The sequence below is a fragment of the Mustela erminea genome, chromosome 14, assembly GCF_009829155.1.
Source record: "Mustela erminea isolate mMusErm1 chromosome 14, mMusErm1.Pri, whole genome shotgun sequence".
NCBI lineage: Eukaryota > Metazoa > Chordata > Mammalia > Carnivora > Mustelidae > Mustela > Mustela erminea.
The window spans coordinates 52,207,922-52,226,015 of record NC_045627.1 but is presented as its reverse complement, the minus strand read 5'-3'; the positions used below and the strand labels follow the sequence as shown (position 1 = coordinate 52,226,015).

General features: G+C 51.4%; 1 protein-coding gene across 2 annotated transcripts in view; it reads right to left on the bottom strand.

The window, feature by feature from the left end:
* Positions 1-9,919, bottom strand: part of C14H10orf71 (chromosome 14 C10orf71 homolog) — a 28,102-nt gene extending 18,183 nt beyond the window's left edge. Inside the window, exon 1 of one of the 2 annotated variants that reach the window (XM_032313569.1) lies at positions 9,461-9,919. The gene's annotated coding sequence lies outside the window, so the exon portion shown is untranslated. The remainder of the gene's footprint in view (positions 1-9,460) is intronic. The other variant, XM_032313570.1, reaches the window with a different exon arrangement.
* Between the last annotated feature and the right edge of the window lie 8,175 nt (positions 9,920-18,094).

Sequence of the window (18,094 nt, the reverse complement as noted above, 5' to 3'; positions counted from 1 at the left end):
GGCTGGAGGTGTGGGCTGTGGCGGGGCTGACCTGGGCCCTGCCTCAGGGAGCTGCTGGGAGTTGCCGATGGTACTGGGCCACATTTACCTCTGACTGCCTCTGATGGGCTTCCAATGGCAGCGTCTCTCATGCATGGAAAATGCAGCTTTGATCTGTACCTGGGTCATGGTGCATCTTCTTGGGCCATTTTGGCTCCACGGGCCTGGAACTTGTGAGCAGGGTGGGAAGGTTGGTCTCCATCCTGGCCTGGCTGAACAGTTCCAGCCTAGAGTCTAGACCGGGAAAGCCACAGGCTCTCAGACTGACCCCCGGGCTCCTGTGCCCTAGGAGAGGACAAGGCCGGCTTCCTTCAGCTCCAGGAATGCAGTGTGGTTGGTTCCTGGCATCCCGATGGCAGTGCTGGGCTGGCATGTGTTGGAACCCTCCCTGAATATCATCACATACAAGGGGCTTCAGAGCCCCGTTGCATGTAGGAGACCAAGGGTCCCCGGGAATGTGGCTGAAGTAAGGAGCGTGTCTGGACTAACTGGGCTCACAGAGCCACTTGTGGACAGGCAATCACAGCTACTGTGGGCATTCTGCTGCCCGTGGGAGAGAGCCCAGGAGGAAAGAGGCTTTCTCCCTCGAACTCAGCCTGGCTTGCTTCCCCTTCCCGCCTGGGTGCCCAGTCTGCCATGTCTGGATGGGACATTTCCTTGGGAGCTTCCAAGCATGACCCTCGTCTGCAGTGAGAGGTCAGGGAGCCTGACAGAGGGAAGGCCAGGCCCAGTCTCAGCAAGCTCACCATGAGGGTGATGGCACCTGGCATCACACACCCAGTGGGGGGCCCTCTCGCAGGGGGAAAGGGGAAGAGCAAGATACAGAGGCAAGGGGAAGTGAGAGAGGTGGAGAAATGGGCTGAGTTCAAAGTCCCAGCAAGCTGCCCCTCTGGGGCTGAGCGAAGTTTAACAGCTGGCTGTCTGGGGCAAAGTTCCTGCCTTGTAGCCCTGGCTGATTTCAGCGGCTGGCATCCTGCTGCCCGTGAGCCGCTATGTGGTGCAGTGGCTCTGGGAGCCCTGAATCCTCCGGTGCTTGGATCAGGATACTTGGGCAGTGGTCTCACTCTGCAAAGGCATTCTGCGGCACTGTTTCTGACCATCTCCGCAGGCCAGGTGCTGTCGGAGATCACTCCTTGGAGCTCCTGGTGGCCAGATGGGCTGGATGGGACCAGAGGTGTCTTTGGATGCTCCCTTCCACCAGGAAAGAGCTCCGACCTGGTACCCCTGGGATTCTCAGCCCCGCTCCACCAGGGGCTATCTGCAGAGGCTGAGGGTCCCCCACAGCCTCAGTGGCCAGACCTGACTCAAACTCCAGGGGCTGTATCTACTCCCAGATCAGGGCAGGAAGCCTCTGGAAGGGGGACACACAGCTCTCTCAGAAACACCCAAAAGGGTGGGTCCTTCTGGGTCTGAGCCAGGTCCTGGTGTTCCTCTACATTCACTGGGTATGACCCAGTAATAGTAAGTCTGCGAGTCTCAGCTTCCTCAACTGTAAAATGAAGCAAATGCCATGCACCTGTGTGTAAAAAACAGGGGTTCTCCACTTTGGCACTATCGACTTCGCTGAAGTTCCCTGGGGCAAAATCACACCTGGTGGAGAACTGTTGATATGGAATCAAGGAGAAAGGATAGCTCTGTCACCGGAACTTCATTCATTCACCCGTTCGTTTGTTCATTCATTCACTCATTCTTTCAGCCAATCCGTCACCCCTTCCATATTTCCCAAGAACGTCTTGCCCTGAATTCTGGAAACAGTAGTAACCGAAATGACCAATAATGAGTTCTGATCTGCATTTGACAGCCATCAAATGGGCAGTTCTAGGCAATAGAAAGTGCTAGAGACCTGGTACCAAGTCAGGGTCATCTTGGGCAAGTCACTTCACTTCCATCTATCCCTGTAGAATAGGGATAATAAAGAACAACCCTGGCTCTGCCCGCCCCCTGAGGGCAGCTCCCCACGCCGCAGAGAGCCAAAGAAAGGAATCGTCATGCCGTCGGTCCCTGCGGTCACCACAGCCTGAGTCACCAGGTCTTCCGTTCTCCCCTGGCCAGGGGATGCCTGCCCCGGAAGGAGGCCCAGGGAGCCCCGGAGGCCACAGACCTGTGTTTTACCTTTGGCCATCGGGCACCAAGGGAATCCTGTGCATGCCCCTCACTACACATGTCCCAGGAGCAGTTTCCTCCTTGCTTGTTTCTCCCTCAGCACACAGCAGGAAATATTTACATCCCAGCACAGAAACTGTGCAGAGACATAGAGGTGACCTTTGAACAACATGGCTTTGAACTGCACGGGTCCAATTATACACAGACTTTTCCAATAATCCAGTACGGTACTGCAAATGTGCTCACTGTTCCTTATGGTTTCCTTAGTTACCTTTTCTTTTCTCTAGCTTACTTGATGGTAAGAACGCAGCATATAATACATGTAACATGCAAACGGTGTGTTCATTGACTGTTTATGTATCAGTAGTTAGTTTTTGGGGGAGTCAAAATATACAGATTTTTGACTACATGGTGTGGGTGTTGGCACCCTTAACTCCCTCATTGTTTAAAGGTCAACTGTAGATCAAGGAAAATATATGATGCAAAATTCACCCTGGTTATTGGTACGACTCTTCTGTTCTATTCCATTCTATTCTTTCATTAAAAAAAAATAAAACTATTTGCAATTTGGTAAGTGATTTTGAACCCAATAATGAGTTCTGATCTGCAGTGTTTGTTCTAAACTACTCTGGACCAGTAGCTTTCCTGGTTAGAATTTCCTGGTTAGTAGCACTTCTGATTAGGCTCCGTTGCTGCTGTCCTGTGTGTAGCAGCAATGCTGGATTTTCATTTGGGTGGAGTATTGGGGACCTGAGGCCCAACCTCTGTGACCGACAGGGTCTGACCAGATTCCCGTGGGGCAGGGGAAGAGACTACCTCGGGTTTACAGGCCAGGCCTTCCCTTTGCTTCAGTCCCCGCACAGTGCCTGCGCTTTTGTCAAAGGAACAAATGAATGAATGAATAAGAGAAATCCCCATGTACAGAGTACTTCGCATAAGACCAGCACTTTGCATACTCCAATATCATTGATTCATGTTTTTTTATTATGTAATTAATATTTGCAACAGCCCTGCGAGGTGGACATTGCTCTTGTTCTTTACAGACAAGGAGCCTGGAGTCCAGAGAAGTTCACTGCCTGAGGACGCGGGGTTTGAACCCGGGGCTGCTGAGAGGGAGAGGGTGTCTGCAACCTGTTTTCAGGGGGTTCCTCCAGGAGCTCCTGAAATGTGTCCTGCAGGCTGAGAACCTCTGCTCAGGACCACCCCACCCCTGGCCACTCGCAGCCCCACACTCCTGGTTCTCCTCTCATAGTCTCCTTGGAGCTCATCTTAAGACTCTCGGTCCCACTCTGTCTTATTGCCCATACCCTAACACACCCAAGGCCCCGTGTATGGGTCCCTCCCCCGAAAGCAGCTCTGGAGTGTCCTGGGCTTGGGCACAGCGCCGGGACCACAGGGTCAGGGGTGCTACAGCATTCTCACCGTCTGTGTCCCATTTTCCCCTCTGTAAACTGGCGCCGTGGGAATGGGTGGCAAAGGCGGAGAAGCACAGCTAGAGGAGCCATCGCTGAGCCCCAGCCCTGCTGGGCAGTTCCGGGTGTCCATCCCATTTATCCAGCTCTGCTACCTGCCACACACTTGCTATCTGTGATCTTGCTCAGCGGTCACAACCAGAGGCTAGCTAGGTAGGGCTGGTGCCAAGGGAATTTGAGGTGGGAGAATGGAAGTTCAGAGAGGTTGAGGAGCTCACTCGAGGTCACACAGCCAGAGAGCACCAGCACTGGGATTCAGGCTCAGGTGTCTGTGCTACATGGCTCTGCCCTTCTTATGCAGCCAAGGCAGAGCAAGGCTTTGGGTTTCTGGGGGTATCTTCATCTGCCGTGATGCCCATGCATGGTGGCCAGGGTCAGGAGCAGTAACTTCTGTCTTAACACCTTCTCTTCTACCTTCAGTGGCTCTCCTCTTCCCTTCATGGAGCATTTGCTTTGGCAAAGCTAGAGATGACATCTGTTGTACCTGACTGTCCTTCAGGAAGCATATTGGAGGGTGCCAGCTTCCTCGTCCCTGCATAGCCAGGAGTCCATGACTTTCTGGGATCGGGGAGGGGTCTCACGTGGAGAGTCAGGGAAGTCCCAAGCCCAGGAATTCCTAAACCCCACGAGGGCACACCTATACACACACTCATTAGAACCCGGCTATCCCTGGCTTTCTCATTTCCCGCTGGAGGTTGGAAGTGGATGGGAGAGGTCTGTTTGCTAGGTGACAGCTGTCCTTTCTCCGAGGGGGTGTGGCAGCAGAAAGCCCATCTCTTCCAGAGCAAGAGAGACAACTTCCATGACAGGGTCCTGATAACCATCCGGCCTTCTTCATGGAATTCCTCATGGGATGCTTTATAGCAGCAAGAAAAAGAATTCAGATGTGACCATTCAGGTTATCCTTTAAAAAATGAACACTGAGAAATGCTTTTCCAACAGGCAAAGTTATTTAAAACTATAGCTTGAGTTGATATGAAAAGATCAGCTTCTTGGAGCATCTTCTACTATGTTTGAGGACAATGTGGGGACCTTGTTGCCTTTCCTTCTCTCATCCAGTGGTCCTTCTTGAAGGCCCCAGAGGCCTTGTTAGAGTCCCACTGCAGAGATGCCCACTCAGGAGGTTGGGCTGGGGCACAGGGGATGCTGTTGCTGCCCGTCCTGGTACCACACTTGAAGCCCTGCTGCCGTAAGTTGGAGACTGTATCCCTCTTTGGGAGGTTGTGCTGATAGGCCATAGGCTCTGGGGCCACTTGGGCCCCACGGTTGTCCGCCATTGTGGTTTGGGCTGTGTCTGCCTTGCTCAGGGCTGGTCTGGGTAGGCTGTGCCTATGGGGAGTGCAGAGGTGAATCAGAAAGCTGCTCTCTTCAAGGAACCGTCGCCTAAGAGAGGCCGAGGTAAGTGCAAGCTGTGGGTCCAGGAGGTAGAAGGAGAGAGTTCTCATGGGGCCAGGCTTGTTCCAAGGCTGCTTTGCCTGCCAGCCCCCACCTGGTCCTGCCGGCGCACCAAGTGGAGGGTGTTGGAAGGAGCATGAGATGAGTTTTTTTTTTTTTTAATTACGTTTAGTTAGCTACTGTATAGTACATCATTAGTTTTTGGCATGGGGTTCAATGATTCATTAGTTTCACGTAATACCCAGTGCTCATCATAACACGAGGTTTAGAGTCAGACTAGGGCTCCCATTTCCTAACCCCGTATGACCTTGACACATTACCTCTCCTCTCTGAGCCTCTGATCCTTCATCTGCAGCAATATCCACATCACTGGGTGGTTGTAAAGGTGGAGGTTAAAAAAACTATCAAGAGTCCAGAGTAGAGTTACACAGCATAAGGACTCAATGAATGTAAGCTTCCAGCACTCCAGAGACCTGGGGTTTTTGAAGCAGACAGTGCAGGGAAGGAATCCCATATCTACCACGGCAGTACTAACACCCGCCAACAGGACTGCTGAGTGTGGTAAATGAGTGCGCATGTGTAAAACACATAGTAGGTGCTCACTAAATGCCCCCTGGTATTGTTTCTCATCCCCAGGGCAGGAAAGTGTAGGAGAGCAGGAAGGGCATGGACTGACACCAGACTGCCTTCCGCACGGCTCCTGGTTCTGCTAGCTGTCAGTGGCCCTCTGCAAATCATAAACCTTATTTGTGCCTCGGTTTCTTCATCGGTAAAGTGAGACCGACAGTCGTATTGCTTCATGGGGTCACTGTGAGGGCCTAATGAATTTGTGTCTTTCACCTAGCAGCTGTATGTAAATGTCACTCTCCTTCCCACCACGCATCTTGCCTCATTTAGGGATGGGGGCACGAAGGTTGCTAGGATGACATTGCCTTTTGCCACCATAAGCGAGGCAGTGACTGGCCAGCATGCTGGAGAGGGCGTCCCTGTGTTGGGATCTGCCCTTGTGAGTGCCCTCTCCATCTGGTTTCTCTGCCTCGGCAAACCACTGCTCCCTCACTCTTAGATGGGATCTCGGCTGAGCCTTCTCAGCGTTGGTGCTTGTTGGGGGTTCCCCTTAAACGACGGATCTGCAGCCACTAGGCAGTCACCCGAAGCAATTCGGGGAAACCTTCCATGTTCAGTTACAATTTAGATTCCTCTGCACGTGGGAGGCAGGCAGCCAGGGATGGCCCTGAGGAAAATGGCGAACACACAGGGACAGAAGTGGCTCTGGGCCTGTGGCTTTAGTCCAGCGGGTTTAAATTCTGGTCTCTTGAACTTTGCGGCTATTAGCCTTGACCTGCTTCAGAGAGGGGCTGACAGGGGACCAGCGGCGGGTGCTGCCTGTGGCCAGGCTGCCCCTGCAAAGGGCAGACCCAGGGGTAGCTCCAGCGGGACCCCGCTGTCGTAGGCAGGGCCCCGAGGCACAAGGCCTGAAACTGGTCTCTGCAGTCAGCAGGGAGTGGAGAAAGCACTGGGTCACTCGAGCAGATCTTGGAGTAAGGCAGGGCTGACATGAAATTCCTCTGTTAGCTCAGCCCTGCCTTCCCTCAGAAGCTCAAGCCTACCCTGGAGGGTGCTCCTCAGGGACAGGAGGGACCAACTGAGGCAAGAAAGAGCATCCAGGGACAGAGCCCCGGGCTCCTGCTGTCACCTCGTGCAGGCTTCTCCGGGGCATTTGGAAGCCCTGCTAGGCCTCGGGCACCTGTGCTGTGCTCATCTCCTCTGGGCCAGAGCCCTGAGGGACAGCCATGTGGAGAATGGAGGACTCAGCAACTCCCCACTTCCACGTGCTGTGGTTCAGAGGGTCCCTTGCCCTTTCCTACTAGGAAAGGCAGGTCTGTCTGTCAAGCCCTGGGAAGAAAGCTGCTGTTGGTGGATTGGCTCCTCGGACCCTCTTGCTGTCCGATTCCCAGACACTCCGACTCTGTGGTCAGGCTCTCCAGGGCTGACCGAGCAGGCTTGGGAAGGAATGCGCTGGGCACCAAGGGGTCCTCAGTCTTCCACCTGGGGACCAAGGTCAGCTGAGAACCTGCTCTGCCTCCATCTTGAACAAGAGACACGTGGTACTCATGCACGCAGCCCCCTCCAGAGAATGCTCCACAGGGATGCCGGTGACTTTCATTGGGGGTGACAGATCTCAGCAGTGCTCCATGTTCTTCATTTTTGGGTCTTGATCTGTGTGCCTTGACTAATCCCTTGTCATCCCCACCCCCTGTCTGTCCTCATCAGCTTGTTTCATGCAACCCCTGCGGACCAAGTAGAGATTAAGAAGTATATGGACAAGCAGTTTTTTCAATGAAAAGTATGATTTAATTGCAGGGTTACAGATAAGCTGGATTTGGTGAAACGTGGTTTAAATCCTCAAATGGAAATAAAACCAAGATCCTCTGTAGCCTGTTGGGAAGCATCAACTCTGATGTCTCCATAAGGGCCACCTTCTCTTAAAGCCCTTTGCATCTGTCCAGTAACCCTCGGCAGATGGAATGAAATCCCAAGAGACAAGGAAGAAGGTGGCCCAGCACTATCTCCACTGGCTGGCAGGTGTCAGCTACTGAGATTTCTGGCAGAGCCTGGAGGAAAAGGGCTATTTCCAGACGTGGGGCTTCCCCTTCCTGTAAGGGTCTCTAGAGCTTCTTAGGGTCAGGAGTGAGGACACAGAAGATGCCAAGACACTTGCCTGCATACTGGTGAAAAGACTCCAGGAGGGAGGCATTTATCTTCTGAACACTGGGGGCCCTCTGCAGTCTTCCCGGTTTCCTCTACACACACCTGTCTCCCCAGGTCCTCAGGAGATCCAAGCCCCTGTTTCTAGGACCCAGCCTCCCACCAGCCCCCTTTCCTCCCAGTAGCCACGGTTGCTTCCATCCCAACCAGCTTCTAGTCACCAAATAGCAGACACAATTGTTCTCCTCTCAAAGACCCAGGGGCAGAAGCATGCTGGACTTGGGTCACCCGGAGATGTCTATTTATAAACTGATAAGCGCAATCTGCCCTGCTCAGCCCAGGCCACACTCCACAGCAAAGCTAACCTCCCAGTGGCAAACGGAACATTTCCTGTACCAGCCAGACTGGAAAAATCAGCCCCAGGGAGGGGCGGGGCTCTGGAGACAGGTACTGATCCTGAGGGGTCCAGCTTACAGGCTGATTTAACAGCTGGAAAATTTCCTGCTTTTTTTGGTGTGGGTATCAGACTGACCCATCTCAAGGAGTGTTCTTGTATAGCTGGGGTCAGCAAACTTTTTCTGTAAAGGGCAGCGTAGTAAATGTTTTAGCTTTTGCTGGCCAAATGGCCTCAGCCTTTGTAGCCCTGAGCAAAATGTAAATGACCAAGTGTGGCTGTGTGCCAATAAAACTTTATTTACAAAACCAGGTGCCCAGCTCACAGCTGTGGTCTACTGACCACTGTTGTAGAGGGAACGCAAATGCTGGCGAATTGAACCTCATTTAACACAAACATTTGTTTAGTCTACTCTCCAGGATTCCTATACTTACGGATTTTTAAAGAATATTACCTCAAATAGAGCTCATTATAATTGGGTTAGATATGTTGAAAGAAATTGTCTATAATTTAGTTTAAAAAATAGTTTTGATTTTCTAGCACAGTTCAGGTTTGCAGTAAAACTGAGCAATTTAGTGAAAGGTACAGAAATTTCCCCTGTAGTCCTTGGCGCCCCCTGCCCCATGCATGGCCTCCTCCATGATCAGCACCCATGGGAAGGGTTTAAAGTCCTAAATAATGATTTTTTACGGCTATCTAGTTTTCTACACGTATTTAGTATTCTCCTCAGTGACCCATTCTCCACGAGAAATGAAAGATAAGATTTTAGATTTGGCCAAGCGTTGAGTCTGGTTTAGGACCCCCATGGTGTAGGAGAACACTGTGGGGGGGGGGGTTCCATGCTCAGGACACACGTACTCTCAGAGTCCACGGGCTAGAACGTTCCAATGACCAATCGTCTTTTTTGTTATAGCTGCCCCAATCCTGCCGAGCCTCACACTGGAGTCCTAAGATCGACAGTCCCCTGCCTGAGAACCTGTCACTGTGGGGTTGCTCCTGTTTGGGAACGCATGACCTAGGCCCACCCACATGCTCGCATCTGCCCCGCCGGGTGAGAGCAAAGTGCCCCGACACGCATACATAAGGACAAAGTCACACACATCTGTACTGTGCTCTCCATACGGCGTACCCCTCCCGCTCCCCACAGAAATCCGGCTGCCCAGCACTCCCAGCCCATCAAGAACCCCAGCCCCCAGTGTGTCCCTTGCAGCTCACACCACCCTGCACCGCCCCCCGGGGCTCGGAGCTCCATCCCACCAGCAGTCCCCCAGCAAAGGTCCCTGCTGAGGGGAGCTCCAGCCTCCCTGCCTCCGCTCAGAAACCAGCCAAGCGTCCGTCCGTAGCCTACCTTCCGCTCTCCGCGTGGCCCAGCTGCTGGCTCTGCAGGCCTCCCTGGGAACTGGAGAGAACCCTGACGCCTCCAGCAGCCCGGCTCTGCCTGGCTGCCGAAACTTCTTCCCTCCTTCTCCGGGCTGCCCAGAGTTCAGCTGTGGTGGGAGGCAAGGCCCACACCTCTCCGTTCTCACAGACCTGCCCACCTGGGGAAAATCAGTGCCCAGAAGTCGTCCAGACGCCGGACGTTTGTGAAACGTACCTAAATAGAGACCCAGCCGGGGGAAACCAAATGGTGTTCTTGGTGGGGAAGAGGCAAACAGTCCCCACCGCAACACCCGCGTGGTGTCAAGTAACAGTCAGATTAAACAAACAGCCCCAGCGGCTATTTTTACCTCCAGACCGGCCGCTGGTAATAGATAACTTGGGGAGTGAGAAATTGCTTGCCGCTGAGCTGGACCCTAACCATGAATCCGGCTTCCATCCAGAATGATTTCTTAAAGCTACTTCAGCACCGAGATTCAAAGACAGGTACCCCCCAAGGTGTGAAGGAAAACCTTTGTTTAGGGAAACGTTAAAAAACACGGTAGTGGGTGCCTTGGAGCCGGCACCCGCCCGAGGCCTGCTGATGTCCCGGGGCAGAAATAGCCTGTTTCATCATCCCCTCGGAGGACCGCGGCCTGCATTCCTCGAGTAAGGAGCCGCGCTGTGCTGTGCTTCTGGAGCAAAATAGCAGGTCCAGCTGCGGGCTGGGGGAAGGCCAGGCTGGGATTTCAGGGGGAGAGTTTCAGAAGGATGGGAAATAATCAGGGAAGAGGCAAGGTAAGTGCCCAGCGTGGTGAGCCGGGTCGTGGCAGGCCCCGTTGTGTGCGAGGTCCAAGTGCTGGTGGACAGCAGTGGCTCGTCCTGCCAGCTGAGTGTTCCCCTCTCTGGCTCTGGGAGGGGCTAGCCCAATGGCCACTCTCTGTCTTGGCCTGCTCTCCAAACTGCCTGCAGACCCCCAGGCCCTGTGCCTTTGCTCATGCTGTTCCAGAACCCCCTTCCCCATCCCTACATTGGCCCTGCGACACAGTCCGTTCACTGCAAGGAGTTAAAGCGAAAGTTTTTGTCATTGTTTCCAAGAGCCCTTTCTCATGTTCCCTTGGCCTGTTGCCTGGGAAAGCAGAGGTGCTGGTCCCCACCAGGTGCCCTGCTCTATGAGGTGCTCAGAGTCCCTGAAAGTCTGCACTGCATTGTATCTCTGTATCTATTTGTGGATGGCCTCCCCCTTCCCTTGCCCCAGCCTCTCGTGGGCTCCTCATGGCCAGCAACCTGTGTCCCAGTGCTAACTTGGGGCCTGGCACCGCCTCTAGCCTTGAATCTGCTGGTGGCCAGGGTCACAGGGACGCGGGTCTATGCGCTTCAGTTTGAACCAAGTCAGAAAGAACAGTTGCTTGTTGCCCTGCAGTTGGAGGGGTCAGACCCCCAACCCCAGGATTACCCAGCCCCTCTTCCTCCTGGAGCCTCAAAACATGCCTTTTGCCCAAGAACTTGGGACCTGACTGCAGGGACAGATGCTCCCTGATCAGTACTCAGAGACAGGTTGAGGGAGGCTCCAAGTGATCCCTTTGATTTAGCCGACCTTACCAGCTCCCCTGCTTGTCAAAACCAAAACTAGCCAACCTGACCAATGACAAGAATCAACTTGAGATGTGAGCCAGCATAAAAACAACACAACAACACAAAAGACTCAGAGCCCCAGCCCCTTGTATTTCCTAGGTATCCGACACCAGTCGAATCACTTAACCTCTCCGTGGCTCATTTTACTCATCTTTAAGAGGGACAAACTGCTTAGCTCTGCTGGGTTAAAAATCAAATGAATTAATGTTCATGGGTATGCTTGTATATGGCAAAGCTTCTCAAATGTTAACTTTTTTTTTTTTTAATGATTTTCCCACACCTTCAACCATCCCTACCATCACTTACTATATTTTTGTAAGTAAAATTTAAATCAACTTCTTAAAAGACAGAACTTTGTGGTAATTAGCAATACCTGCAAAATCATAGGTTGGATGTTCTAGTTCATGTTCCCCCCCATTACACCTTGAAACAAATCCATTGCCAGTTTGCATGTGATCTGAGCACCAACTAAATCATTCTGTTCCAGACTTTAAGGAAGGCTGCATCACTGAATCTCATTTTACAGGGGCAGTTTGCTTGGGATGTGAGTAACAGGATCTGAACCCATTCACAGGGCCCGGGTCTTCCTCATTTGCTTTCCTCCCGCTCCTTGGCACGTTCCTTGCCCAGCTTACTTATAATTCTTCCCAGGTGGAGAGCCCGACGGCATGCCTGGTTTGGGGTCCCAGAAGCGGTGAGCTTTGCTGTGCGGCAGGAGCTGGTGGTGTTTGCTTGAAGTGGCTGCTTGAGAAAAGAAAAACATGGGGGTGACCCAGGGAACTTTTCAGCCTCAGTAGGAGGGGTCGGGAGAGAACAATAAAGCACAGTTGACCCAGCAAGAGTCTGGCCTGGCAGCAGAAGCTTGGCGGGAGGTGGAGGGGGATGGGGGTGTCCGGCTGGCCTGACCACAGCTGACTGCTGTAGAATCCGATGTCTGCTCCAGAATGTGCCTTGCCTGCCCCCGGAGCCATGGACTCCACATCTGGCTCCGTCATGGTGGGCACACGGGTACGGACCACCCCTGCCTAGAGCACAGCCAGAGAACTCAGCCCCCACTCCAGACCAGGAGCTCGAGGTGAGCTGGCTTCTTTCCAGGGGCCGGACCCAGGCAGTGACCACACTCTACCAGTCCAGGAGCTGTGAGCTGCGTGGAAAGAATGTGAGTGAAGACACAATTCTAAATGTAGAACCGCGGACGCTATGTGAGCTGGCTCTCTAATCATCCAGAAAAACAAGGCCTGCGTGTACATTCTGCAAGAGCATAAATAAAGCTGTCCTCAGGCAGCGGGCGACAGCAGCCCATCCTCGCAGTGACTTCCAGGGTCCCAGCTCGCAGCACAACCCCTGGAACATGGCGGGAGAAGCCCGGCAACCTGAGGACATGGGTGAAAATGGCCTTGCTCTTGCCCGGATGTGCATGGTTCTCCCTAACCTCCTTCTGAAGCAAGCTGGCTCTGGTCTGCAGCTGGATTATTCAGAAATGTTCAAAAGCTGATAATGGGGGCAACACGAGACCTCTTGTTAGGAGGGCTCAGCAGACTTTTCTTCACTAGTGTTCATTTTTCTTCACAAGCTGTTTGGATAAACTACAGGACAGTGGAGCATTTCCTGGGCTTAATAATAACAACAAAATAATATATGCTAGCTCACACTTATCAACCTTTACTCGGTGCCCTGCGCTGTCCTGAGTCTTTACCTAAATTAACCTCGATGCTGTACCCTCTTTATCTTAGGGCCTGGCACCGTTTTGTTCTGGCCCCACAAATTGCCACCTGTCAGGGAGCTAAGCAAAGACATGATAAGGAAACCAGTATTTCCTGAGCATGCGTTATGTGCCGGGCACTGCCTGCGGGTTCTTCTACCGAATCCTCACGATAACCCAGTGTGATGTCTGTTCACATTCCCCTTTTACAGATGAGCAGACTGAGGCCTGCAGAGGTCCTGGATGTCATTCAGCTGACAGTGGTCCTGAGGATGCTGATGAAGGTTTGTCTGTCTGCCTGTCCAGTCTGTATATCTCTGTTGCACCCCCGCCCCCCCAACAAAAGCGTGCTCCCAGCCCAAGTCCAGGGAACATGGCTTCCTTCCATCCACCTGTTTTCCCTGCCTCTCCCTGGCAAGAGAGTAAAGTCTGGCCAGGGCACCTCCTTAGCTACTGATTTGTTATGGGAACTGAGGGGATTCTGTACCTCAGTGTCTGCACAGTGAAAGCATATCCTCGGGGCTGATCGCAGGATGGGACGTCACTGTAGGGGACACTGCTGGAGCTCAGCCTCGCAGGGCTGCTCACCTACTGAGGGGCCGGAGCAATCAGACCCCTCCCTTCCAATGGACTTTCTCACCAGGAACTCTGAGTTGGCTCCTTTGTGAAGGGACTTTACATGGTAATGCGTGTCTGGTGCCTAGCTCAGAGGGGCCGGATTTATCGAGGTGGAGTGGGGACACCCTGCTTGAAGCTTCAGCTGGAAAACGCCCCACTGGCTGAGGCTGCTGGTACCTCTTCCCTAGGGCTGCTGCTCTCCGAGCCTCACTGGCCTGGCGCCATAGTCAGCTGAGAGTCACCTGGGCCAAGGGCTTCGGAATTCTTTGCTTAGGACTCTCCAGTGAAAGATTTCAGTGCAAGAAATAGAACCTGTGCTAGGAAACGAGGTAAAATGCCATCAAACACCAACAAGGTCATGGTGGCAAGCAGAGAGGTCAGTCCCCAGGGCATGTGGAGTCTATGAAATCCATCTCTCCACCTGGAGGGATCCGGAAGTCGAGAGCCAGGAGGAGCAGGGGGAGTGGAGAGGTGTGCTTTCCTCTCTCATGTACGGGCCCACAAACTTGTTCTGTAAGAGGCTGAAGAAAATGTTTTCAGCTTTGTGGGCCAGATGGTCTTTGTCACAGCTGCGCAGCTTGGCTGTGGAAGATGGTCAGAGCTGATCTGTAAACAAAGGGGCGTGGCTGAGTGACAATAAAACTTTATTTGTGGAAATACAGGTTCGAATTTTATATAATTTTCCCATATTGCAAAAATATTCCCGTTTTGGTTTTTCCTTCTAAATACGTCAAAAGCACTTTTAGCTTATGAGACTACACAAAAGCAGTGACAGCATGGGTTGGTTCCTGGACCGTAAGTGCTGAGTACTGACCCATTCTCTCTGCCACAGCCACTGCCAAGCATGTGGGTTTGTGGGCACCTGAAACCCGCCTAGTTTGAACTGAGACATGCTGTAAGGGGGGGGGAATGCACACTGGATTTTTAAGATAGTGCTCCCCCAAAATGCCCCCCCAAACTAAAACAGAATGTAAAAGTTTACTGTATAGAATATTTTATTGGGTCTTGTGTGGATATGATGATACTTTGCATATTATGGCTTTAATAAAATATATCATTAAGATTATTTTCACATATTTCTTTTTACTCTTCTAATGTGGCTACTGGCAAATTTAAAGTGATACACGTGGCTCATGCCGTGTATTTCTAGTGGGCGGGGCGGGGCTGCTCTTCACCCGGCTGTGACCCTGCCCCTCATCGTCCACGGCTTCCCTGAGGCCAGTCTGTTCCTGGGATCAGGGCTGATGTGGTCACGGTGAAAATGTCTCAACTTCTCCATTTTCAACTGCTCCGAGTTTGGAAGTTAAGCAGGAACTGTGTATTCCTAGATCACTTCTGTTACTATTTCTATTTGGTTCTTCCATTATCTGCGAAATAGTGAACCTTAAGTAGTTAAACTTTCTGCCGATGAAGAAAAATGGGGATAGTTACCATTTTCCGAAAACCTACTGGATCCCGGGTTAACAGTCTCATGCCCAGTGTATATTTTAATTTTCACAACCTCCCAGGGGAGTGAGGGGACCATTCCCATCTCTAATTCCTAAATGGAGAACGAAGTCAGAGAGGTAAAATCCTTTGCCCTAAATTGTGTAATTGACAGCAGAGCTGGTCTTAAAGTCAGGTTGCCCTGTGTCTCCTGACTGAGTATTTATCCTGGTGCCATCATCACTAAAGGGCCGGTAGAAACAGGGCCTCCCGGAGGAATTGTTTCTCCTTACAGTGCAGAGAGGTGGCAGAGGGAACACAGAGAGCCACCTGGCTGTGGAGGAAGAGCATCCCAAGGCAGGGCTGGGGTGCAAAGCCAAAATGTGTTCTCTTGTTTCTCTGCACCCCCAGGCATTGCCTGCTCTGTCCCCCAGCAGCAGCTGCAGAGGAAGGTCACTATTTAACTGTTCTATATGCCCCTCTGACCCAGGAGTAGTACGACTGCTTTGACCTCAGAGATGGACCGATATAAGAATCACTTCTCTTGCCCTGGCTCCAGCCATACTGCCTTCTTGCTCTTCTTCATATACGTAGCTCCAACATGCCTCAGGGCCTTTGCCCCTGCTGATCCTCTGCTTGGAGCTTTCTGCTCTTGATCTTTAGAAGGCTGCTTCTTTTTCCCCATTCAAGCATCAGCTTAAGGGTCACTTCCTCAGGGACCATCCCATCTAAAGACTCTCGCTCTCAGCCCCAGTCATCCTCCATTCTGTTTTTATCCTTCATACCAACTCCTTCTTCGGTCATGGGCTTATCCTCTGTCGATGCCCTCTCCAGAATGCAAGCTCCAAGAGGACTTTCACTTTGTCTGCCTTCTTGTCCCCTGCCCCGAATGTGTGCTAGTGGGTGAGTGGCAAAGCACTGTGGTGAGGGGGCTCCTTACTGCTTTGCATTTCCCTCCCGCCATTATGAACTCAGAGCATTGGCCTTATCTCAGGACCATAGTTCTCAAGTCAGCTGAGGGGCTGGTGAAAACACAGATTGCCTTGGCCCTCCCTCAAAGTGTATATTTCTAGCAAGTTCCCAGGTGGTACTTACCCTGCTGGCCCAAGGACCACCCCCTGGAGAAGAGGCCAATGCCACGCTGGGACAGGTGGCTCACTGGGAGCTGCTGCTTCAGAGAAGCTTCTCACTCAGGGTGAAGCTTTATCCTCCCTGCATCTCTGAGGTAGATTTACAGATAAGAGCTGAGGCACGAGCTAAATAACCAGAAGATGAGGCCGGAGCTTGAATTCAGGGGTTCTGGCCCTTAGCCTCGTTAGACTCCCACCTGCCCGCTGCCTTGCTGTGGCCTAACCTCCCAGAAACCTTTGGATGTAGGTCACAGGTGCCAGGCGGACCCAGCCACCTCTTTCCACTTGTAACCTTGGTGATGCTTGGCAGATCTCGACGGAACTTTGGGAGGCACGGCCAGGAGAGTCCGTGTAGCTGAGCGGCTAAGACTGTAGATTTTGGCCTCAGAGAGGTATAGGTTCCATTCCCAGATTACCAAGACTGGCTGTGTGACCTCCGGCACATGATCTGACTTCTCCAAACATCAGTGTGGTCATTCCCTCACATGACCGTTGCAAACAGTGAACGAGAGGACACAAGCGCTTGGCACAGGTCGAGGCTCACAGAAGGTTTGACAGGCTGAGGAAGTGCTCGTGGTAGGATTCTGATCCCTTGGGCTGGATTGGGGCTGGGTAGGAGAGACACAGCAGTTCACAGTGATTGGGAAACCCAGGGGCTCGGCGAGCAGGTGGTGAGCAGAGGTCCACGAGCTGGGTTCCACCTCACGGTGCAGCACCGCACAGCTGTAGACAGCATCTCTCCGCTGTTCCCAGGGCAAGGGGGAGACCCGCGGGATCTTATGCTACCATTCACTTCAAAAGAAGAGCGTGCAAATATGTGGGTATTTATATATATATTTGCTCATATTATAGGAAGCCAATAGGACAAATAAAAACCCAGAAATCGTTCTCTACGGGGAAGGGAGGGCACAGGTGTGTGGAGCTAAAGGAGGTAAAGGAAAAGGAAACGGAAAAGGTATAGGAAGTAAAGGAAAAAGAGCCAGGCTCCTCTGAGTCTACTTTGGTTAGCAGATTTGGTGTGGGACCATGTACATACCTGCCAGCTTATAAAACTAGATTAAACTAAAACTTTAAAAAACCCGCCCCTGAAAATTAGAGCAAAATGAAACAAATGAACTTAATGTGTAGAGGGCATAATTTTACAGAGGGGAATTATTTCAAATGATTTGAAAATACATTAATTTGGCTTAGTATCTGCGGTCAGGATGTAGCCTCACACAAATTTAACTCTCAAGTGAAATGTTACACTGTTCTCAGAAATATAAATAGATAGACATAAAGCAAATGAGTAAGGATGTTAATGTCATTAGAAAGAAGGGGCACTTGGGTGGCTCAGTTGGTTAAGCAGCTGCCTTCCGCTCGGGTCATGATTCCAGGGTCTTGGGATTGAGTCCCGAGAGGGGCTCTCTGCTCAGCGGGGAGCCTGCTTCTCCCTCTCCCTCTACCATTCTCCTGTTTGTACTCTCTCTCTTTCTGTCAAACAAATAAATAAATAAAATCTTTAAAAAAAGGGTGTTCTTTTTTTTTTTTTTTAGTGTTAGGGACAACAGATGCAAATATAAAATCAAATGGTAAGTAAAACTCAGTACTTGCATATTTATATTGAGTATCAATATAAAGATTATATAAAATCAAACATACAATCAATACAATTAATATAAAGAGAAAGCACAACCAAATATGCTTTCTCTTAAAAAAGGAAAACATTTCCTAATAAAAAGGCAATAACTAGCATAATAACTAACACAATAGCAATGAATCTTCTTTAGACCAAGATTTTGTCTTTAAACAGGATTTCTCATTAAAAAAAGCAAGCATTCCCTGAGCTGGAGGAGAAAACATATAAGAAAGAGTCTGGAACCCGTTGTCACACTGAAGGGTAAGCAGGCAGTGGAAACCCCTGGGGACAATATCAAAAGAACAGGGGTCAACTTGAAGAACTTCCCCACAGCTAAAAGTGGGATGATACAGTGTGTGAAAACACCACGTGGGCTGAGACACATTGAATCTGCTTGAGCCCATGAGTACACAATGATACTGAAAAAAAAAAAATTACAGCTCAAGCCTCTCTCTGTGGCATGATGTAAAAAGCAGCCTCTTTCTTTTGAAAAGGGGA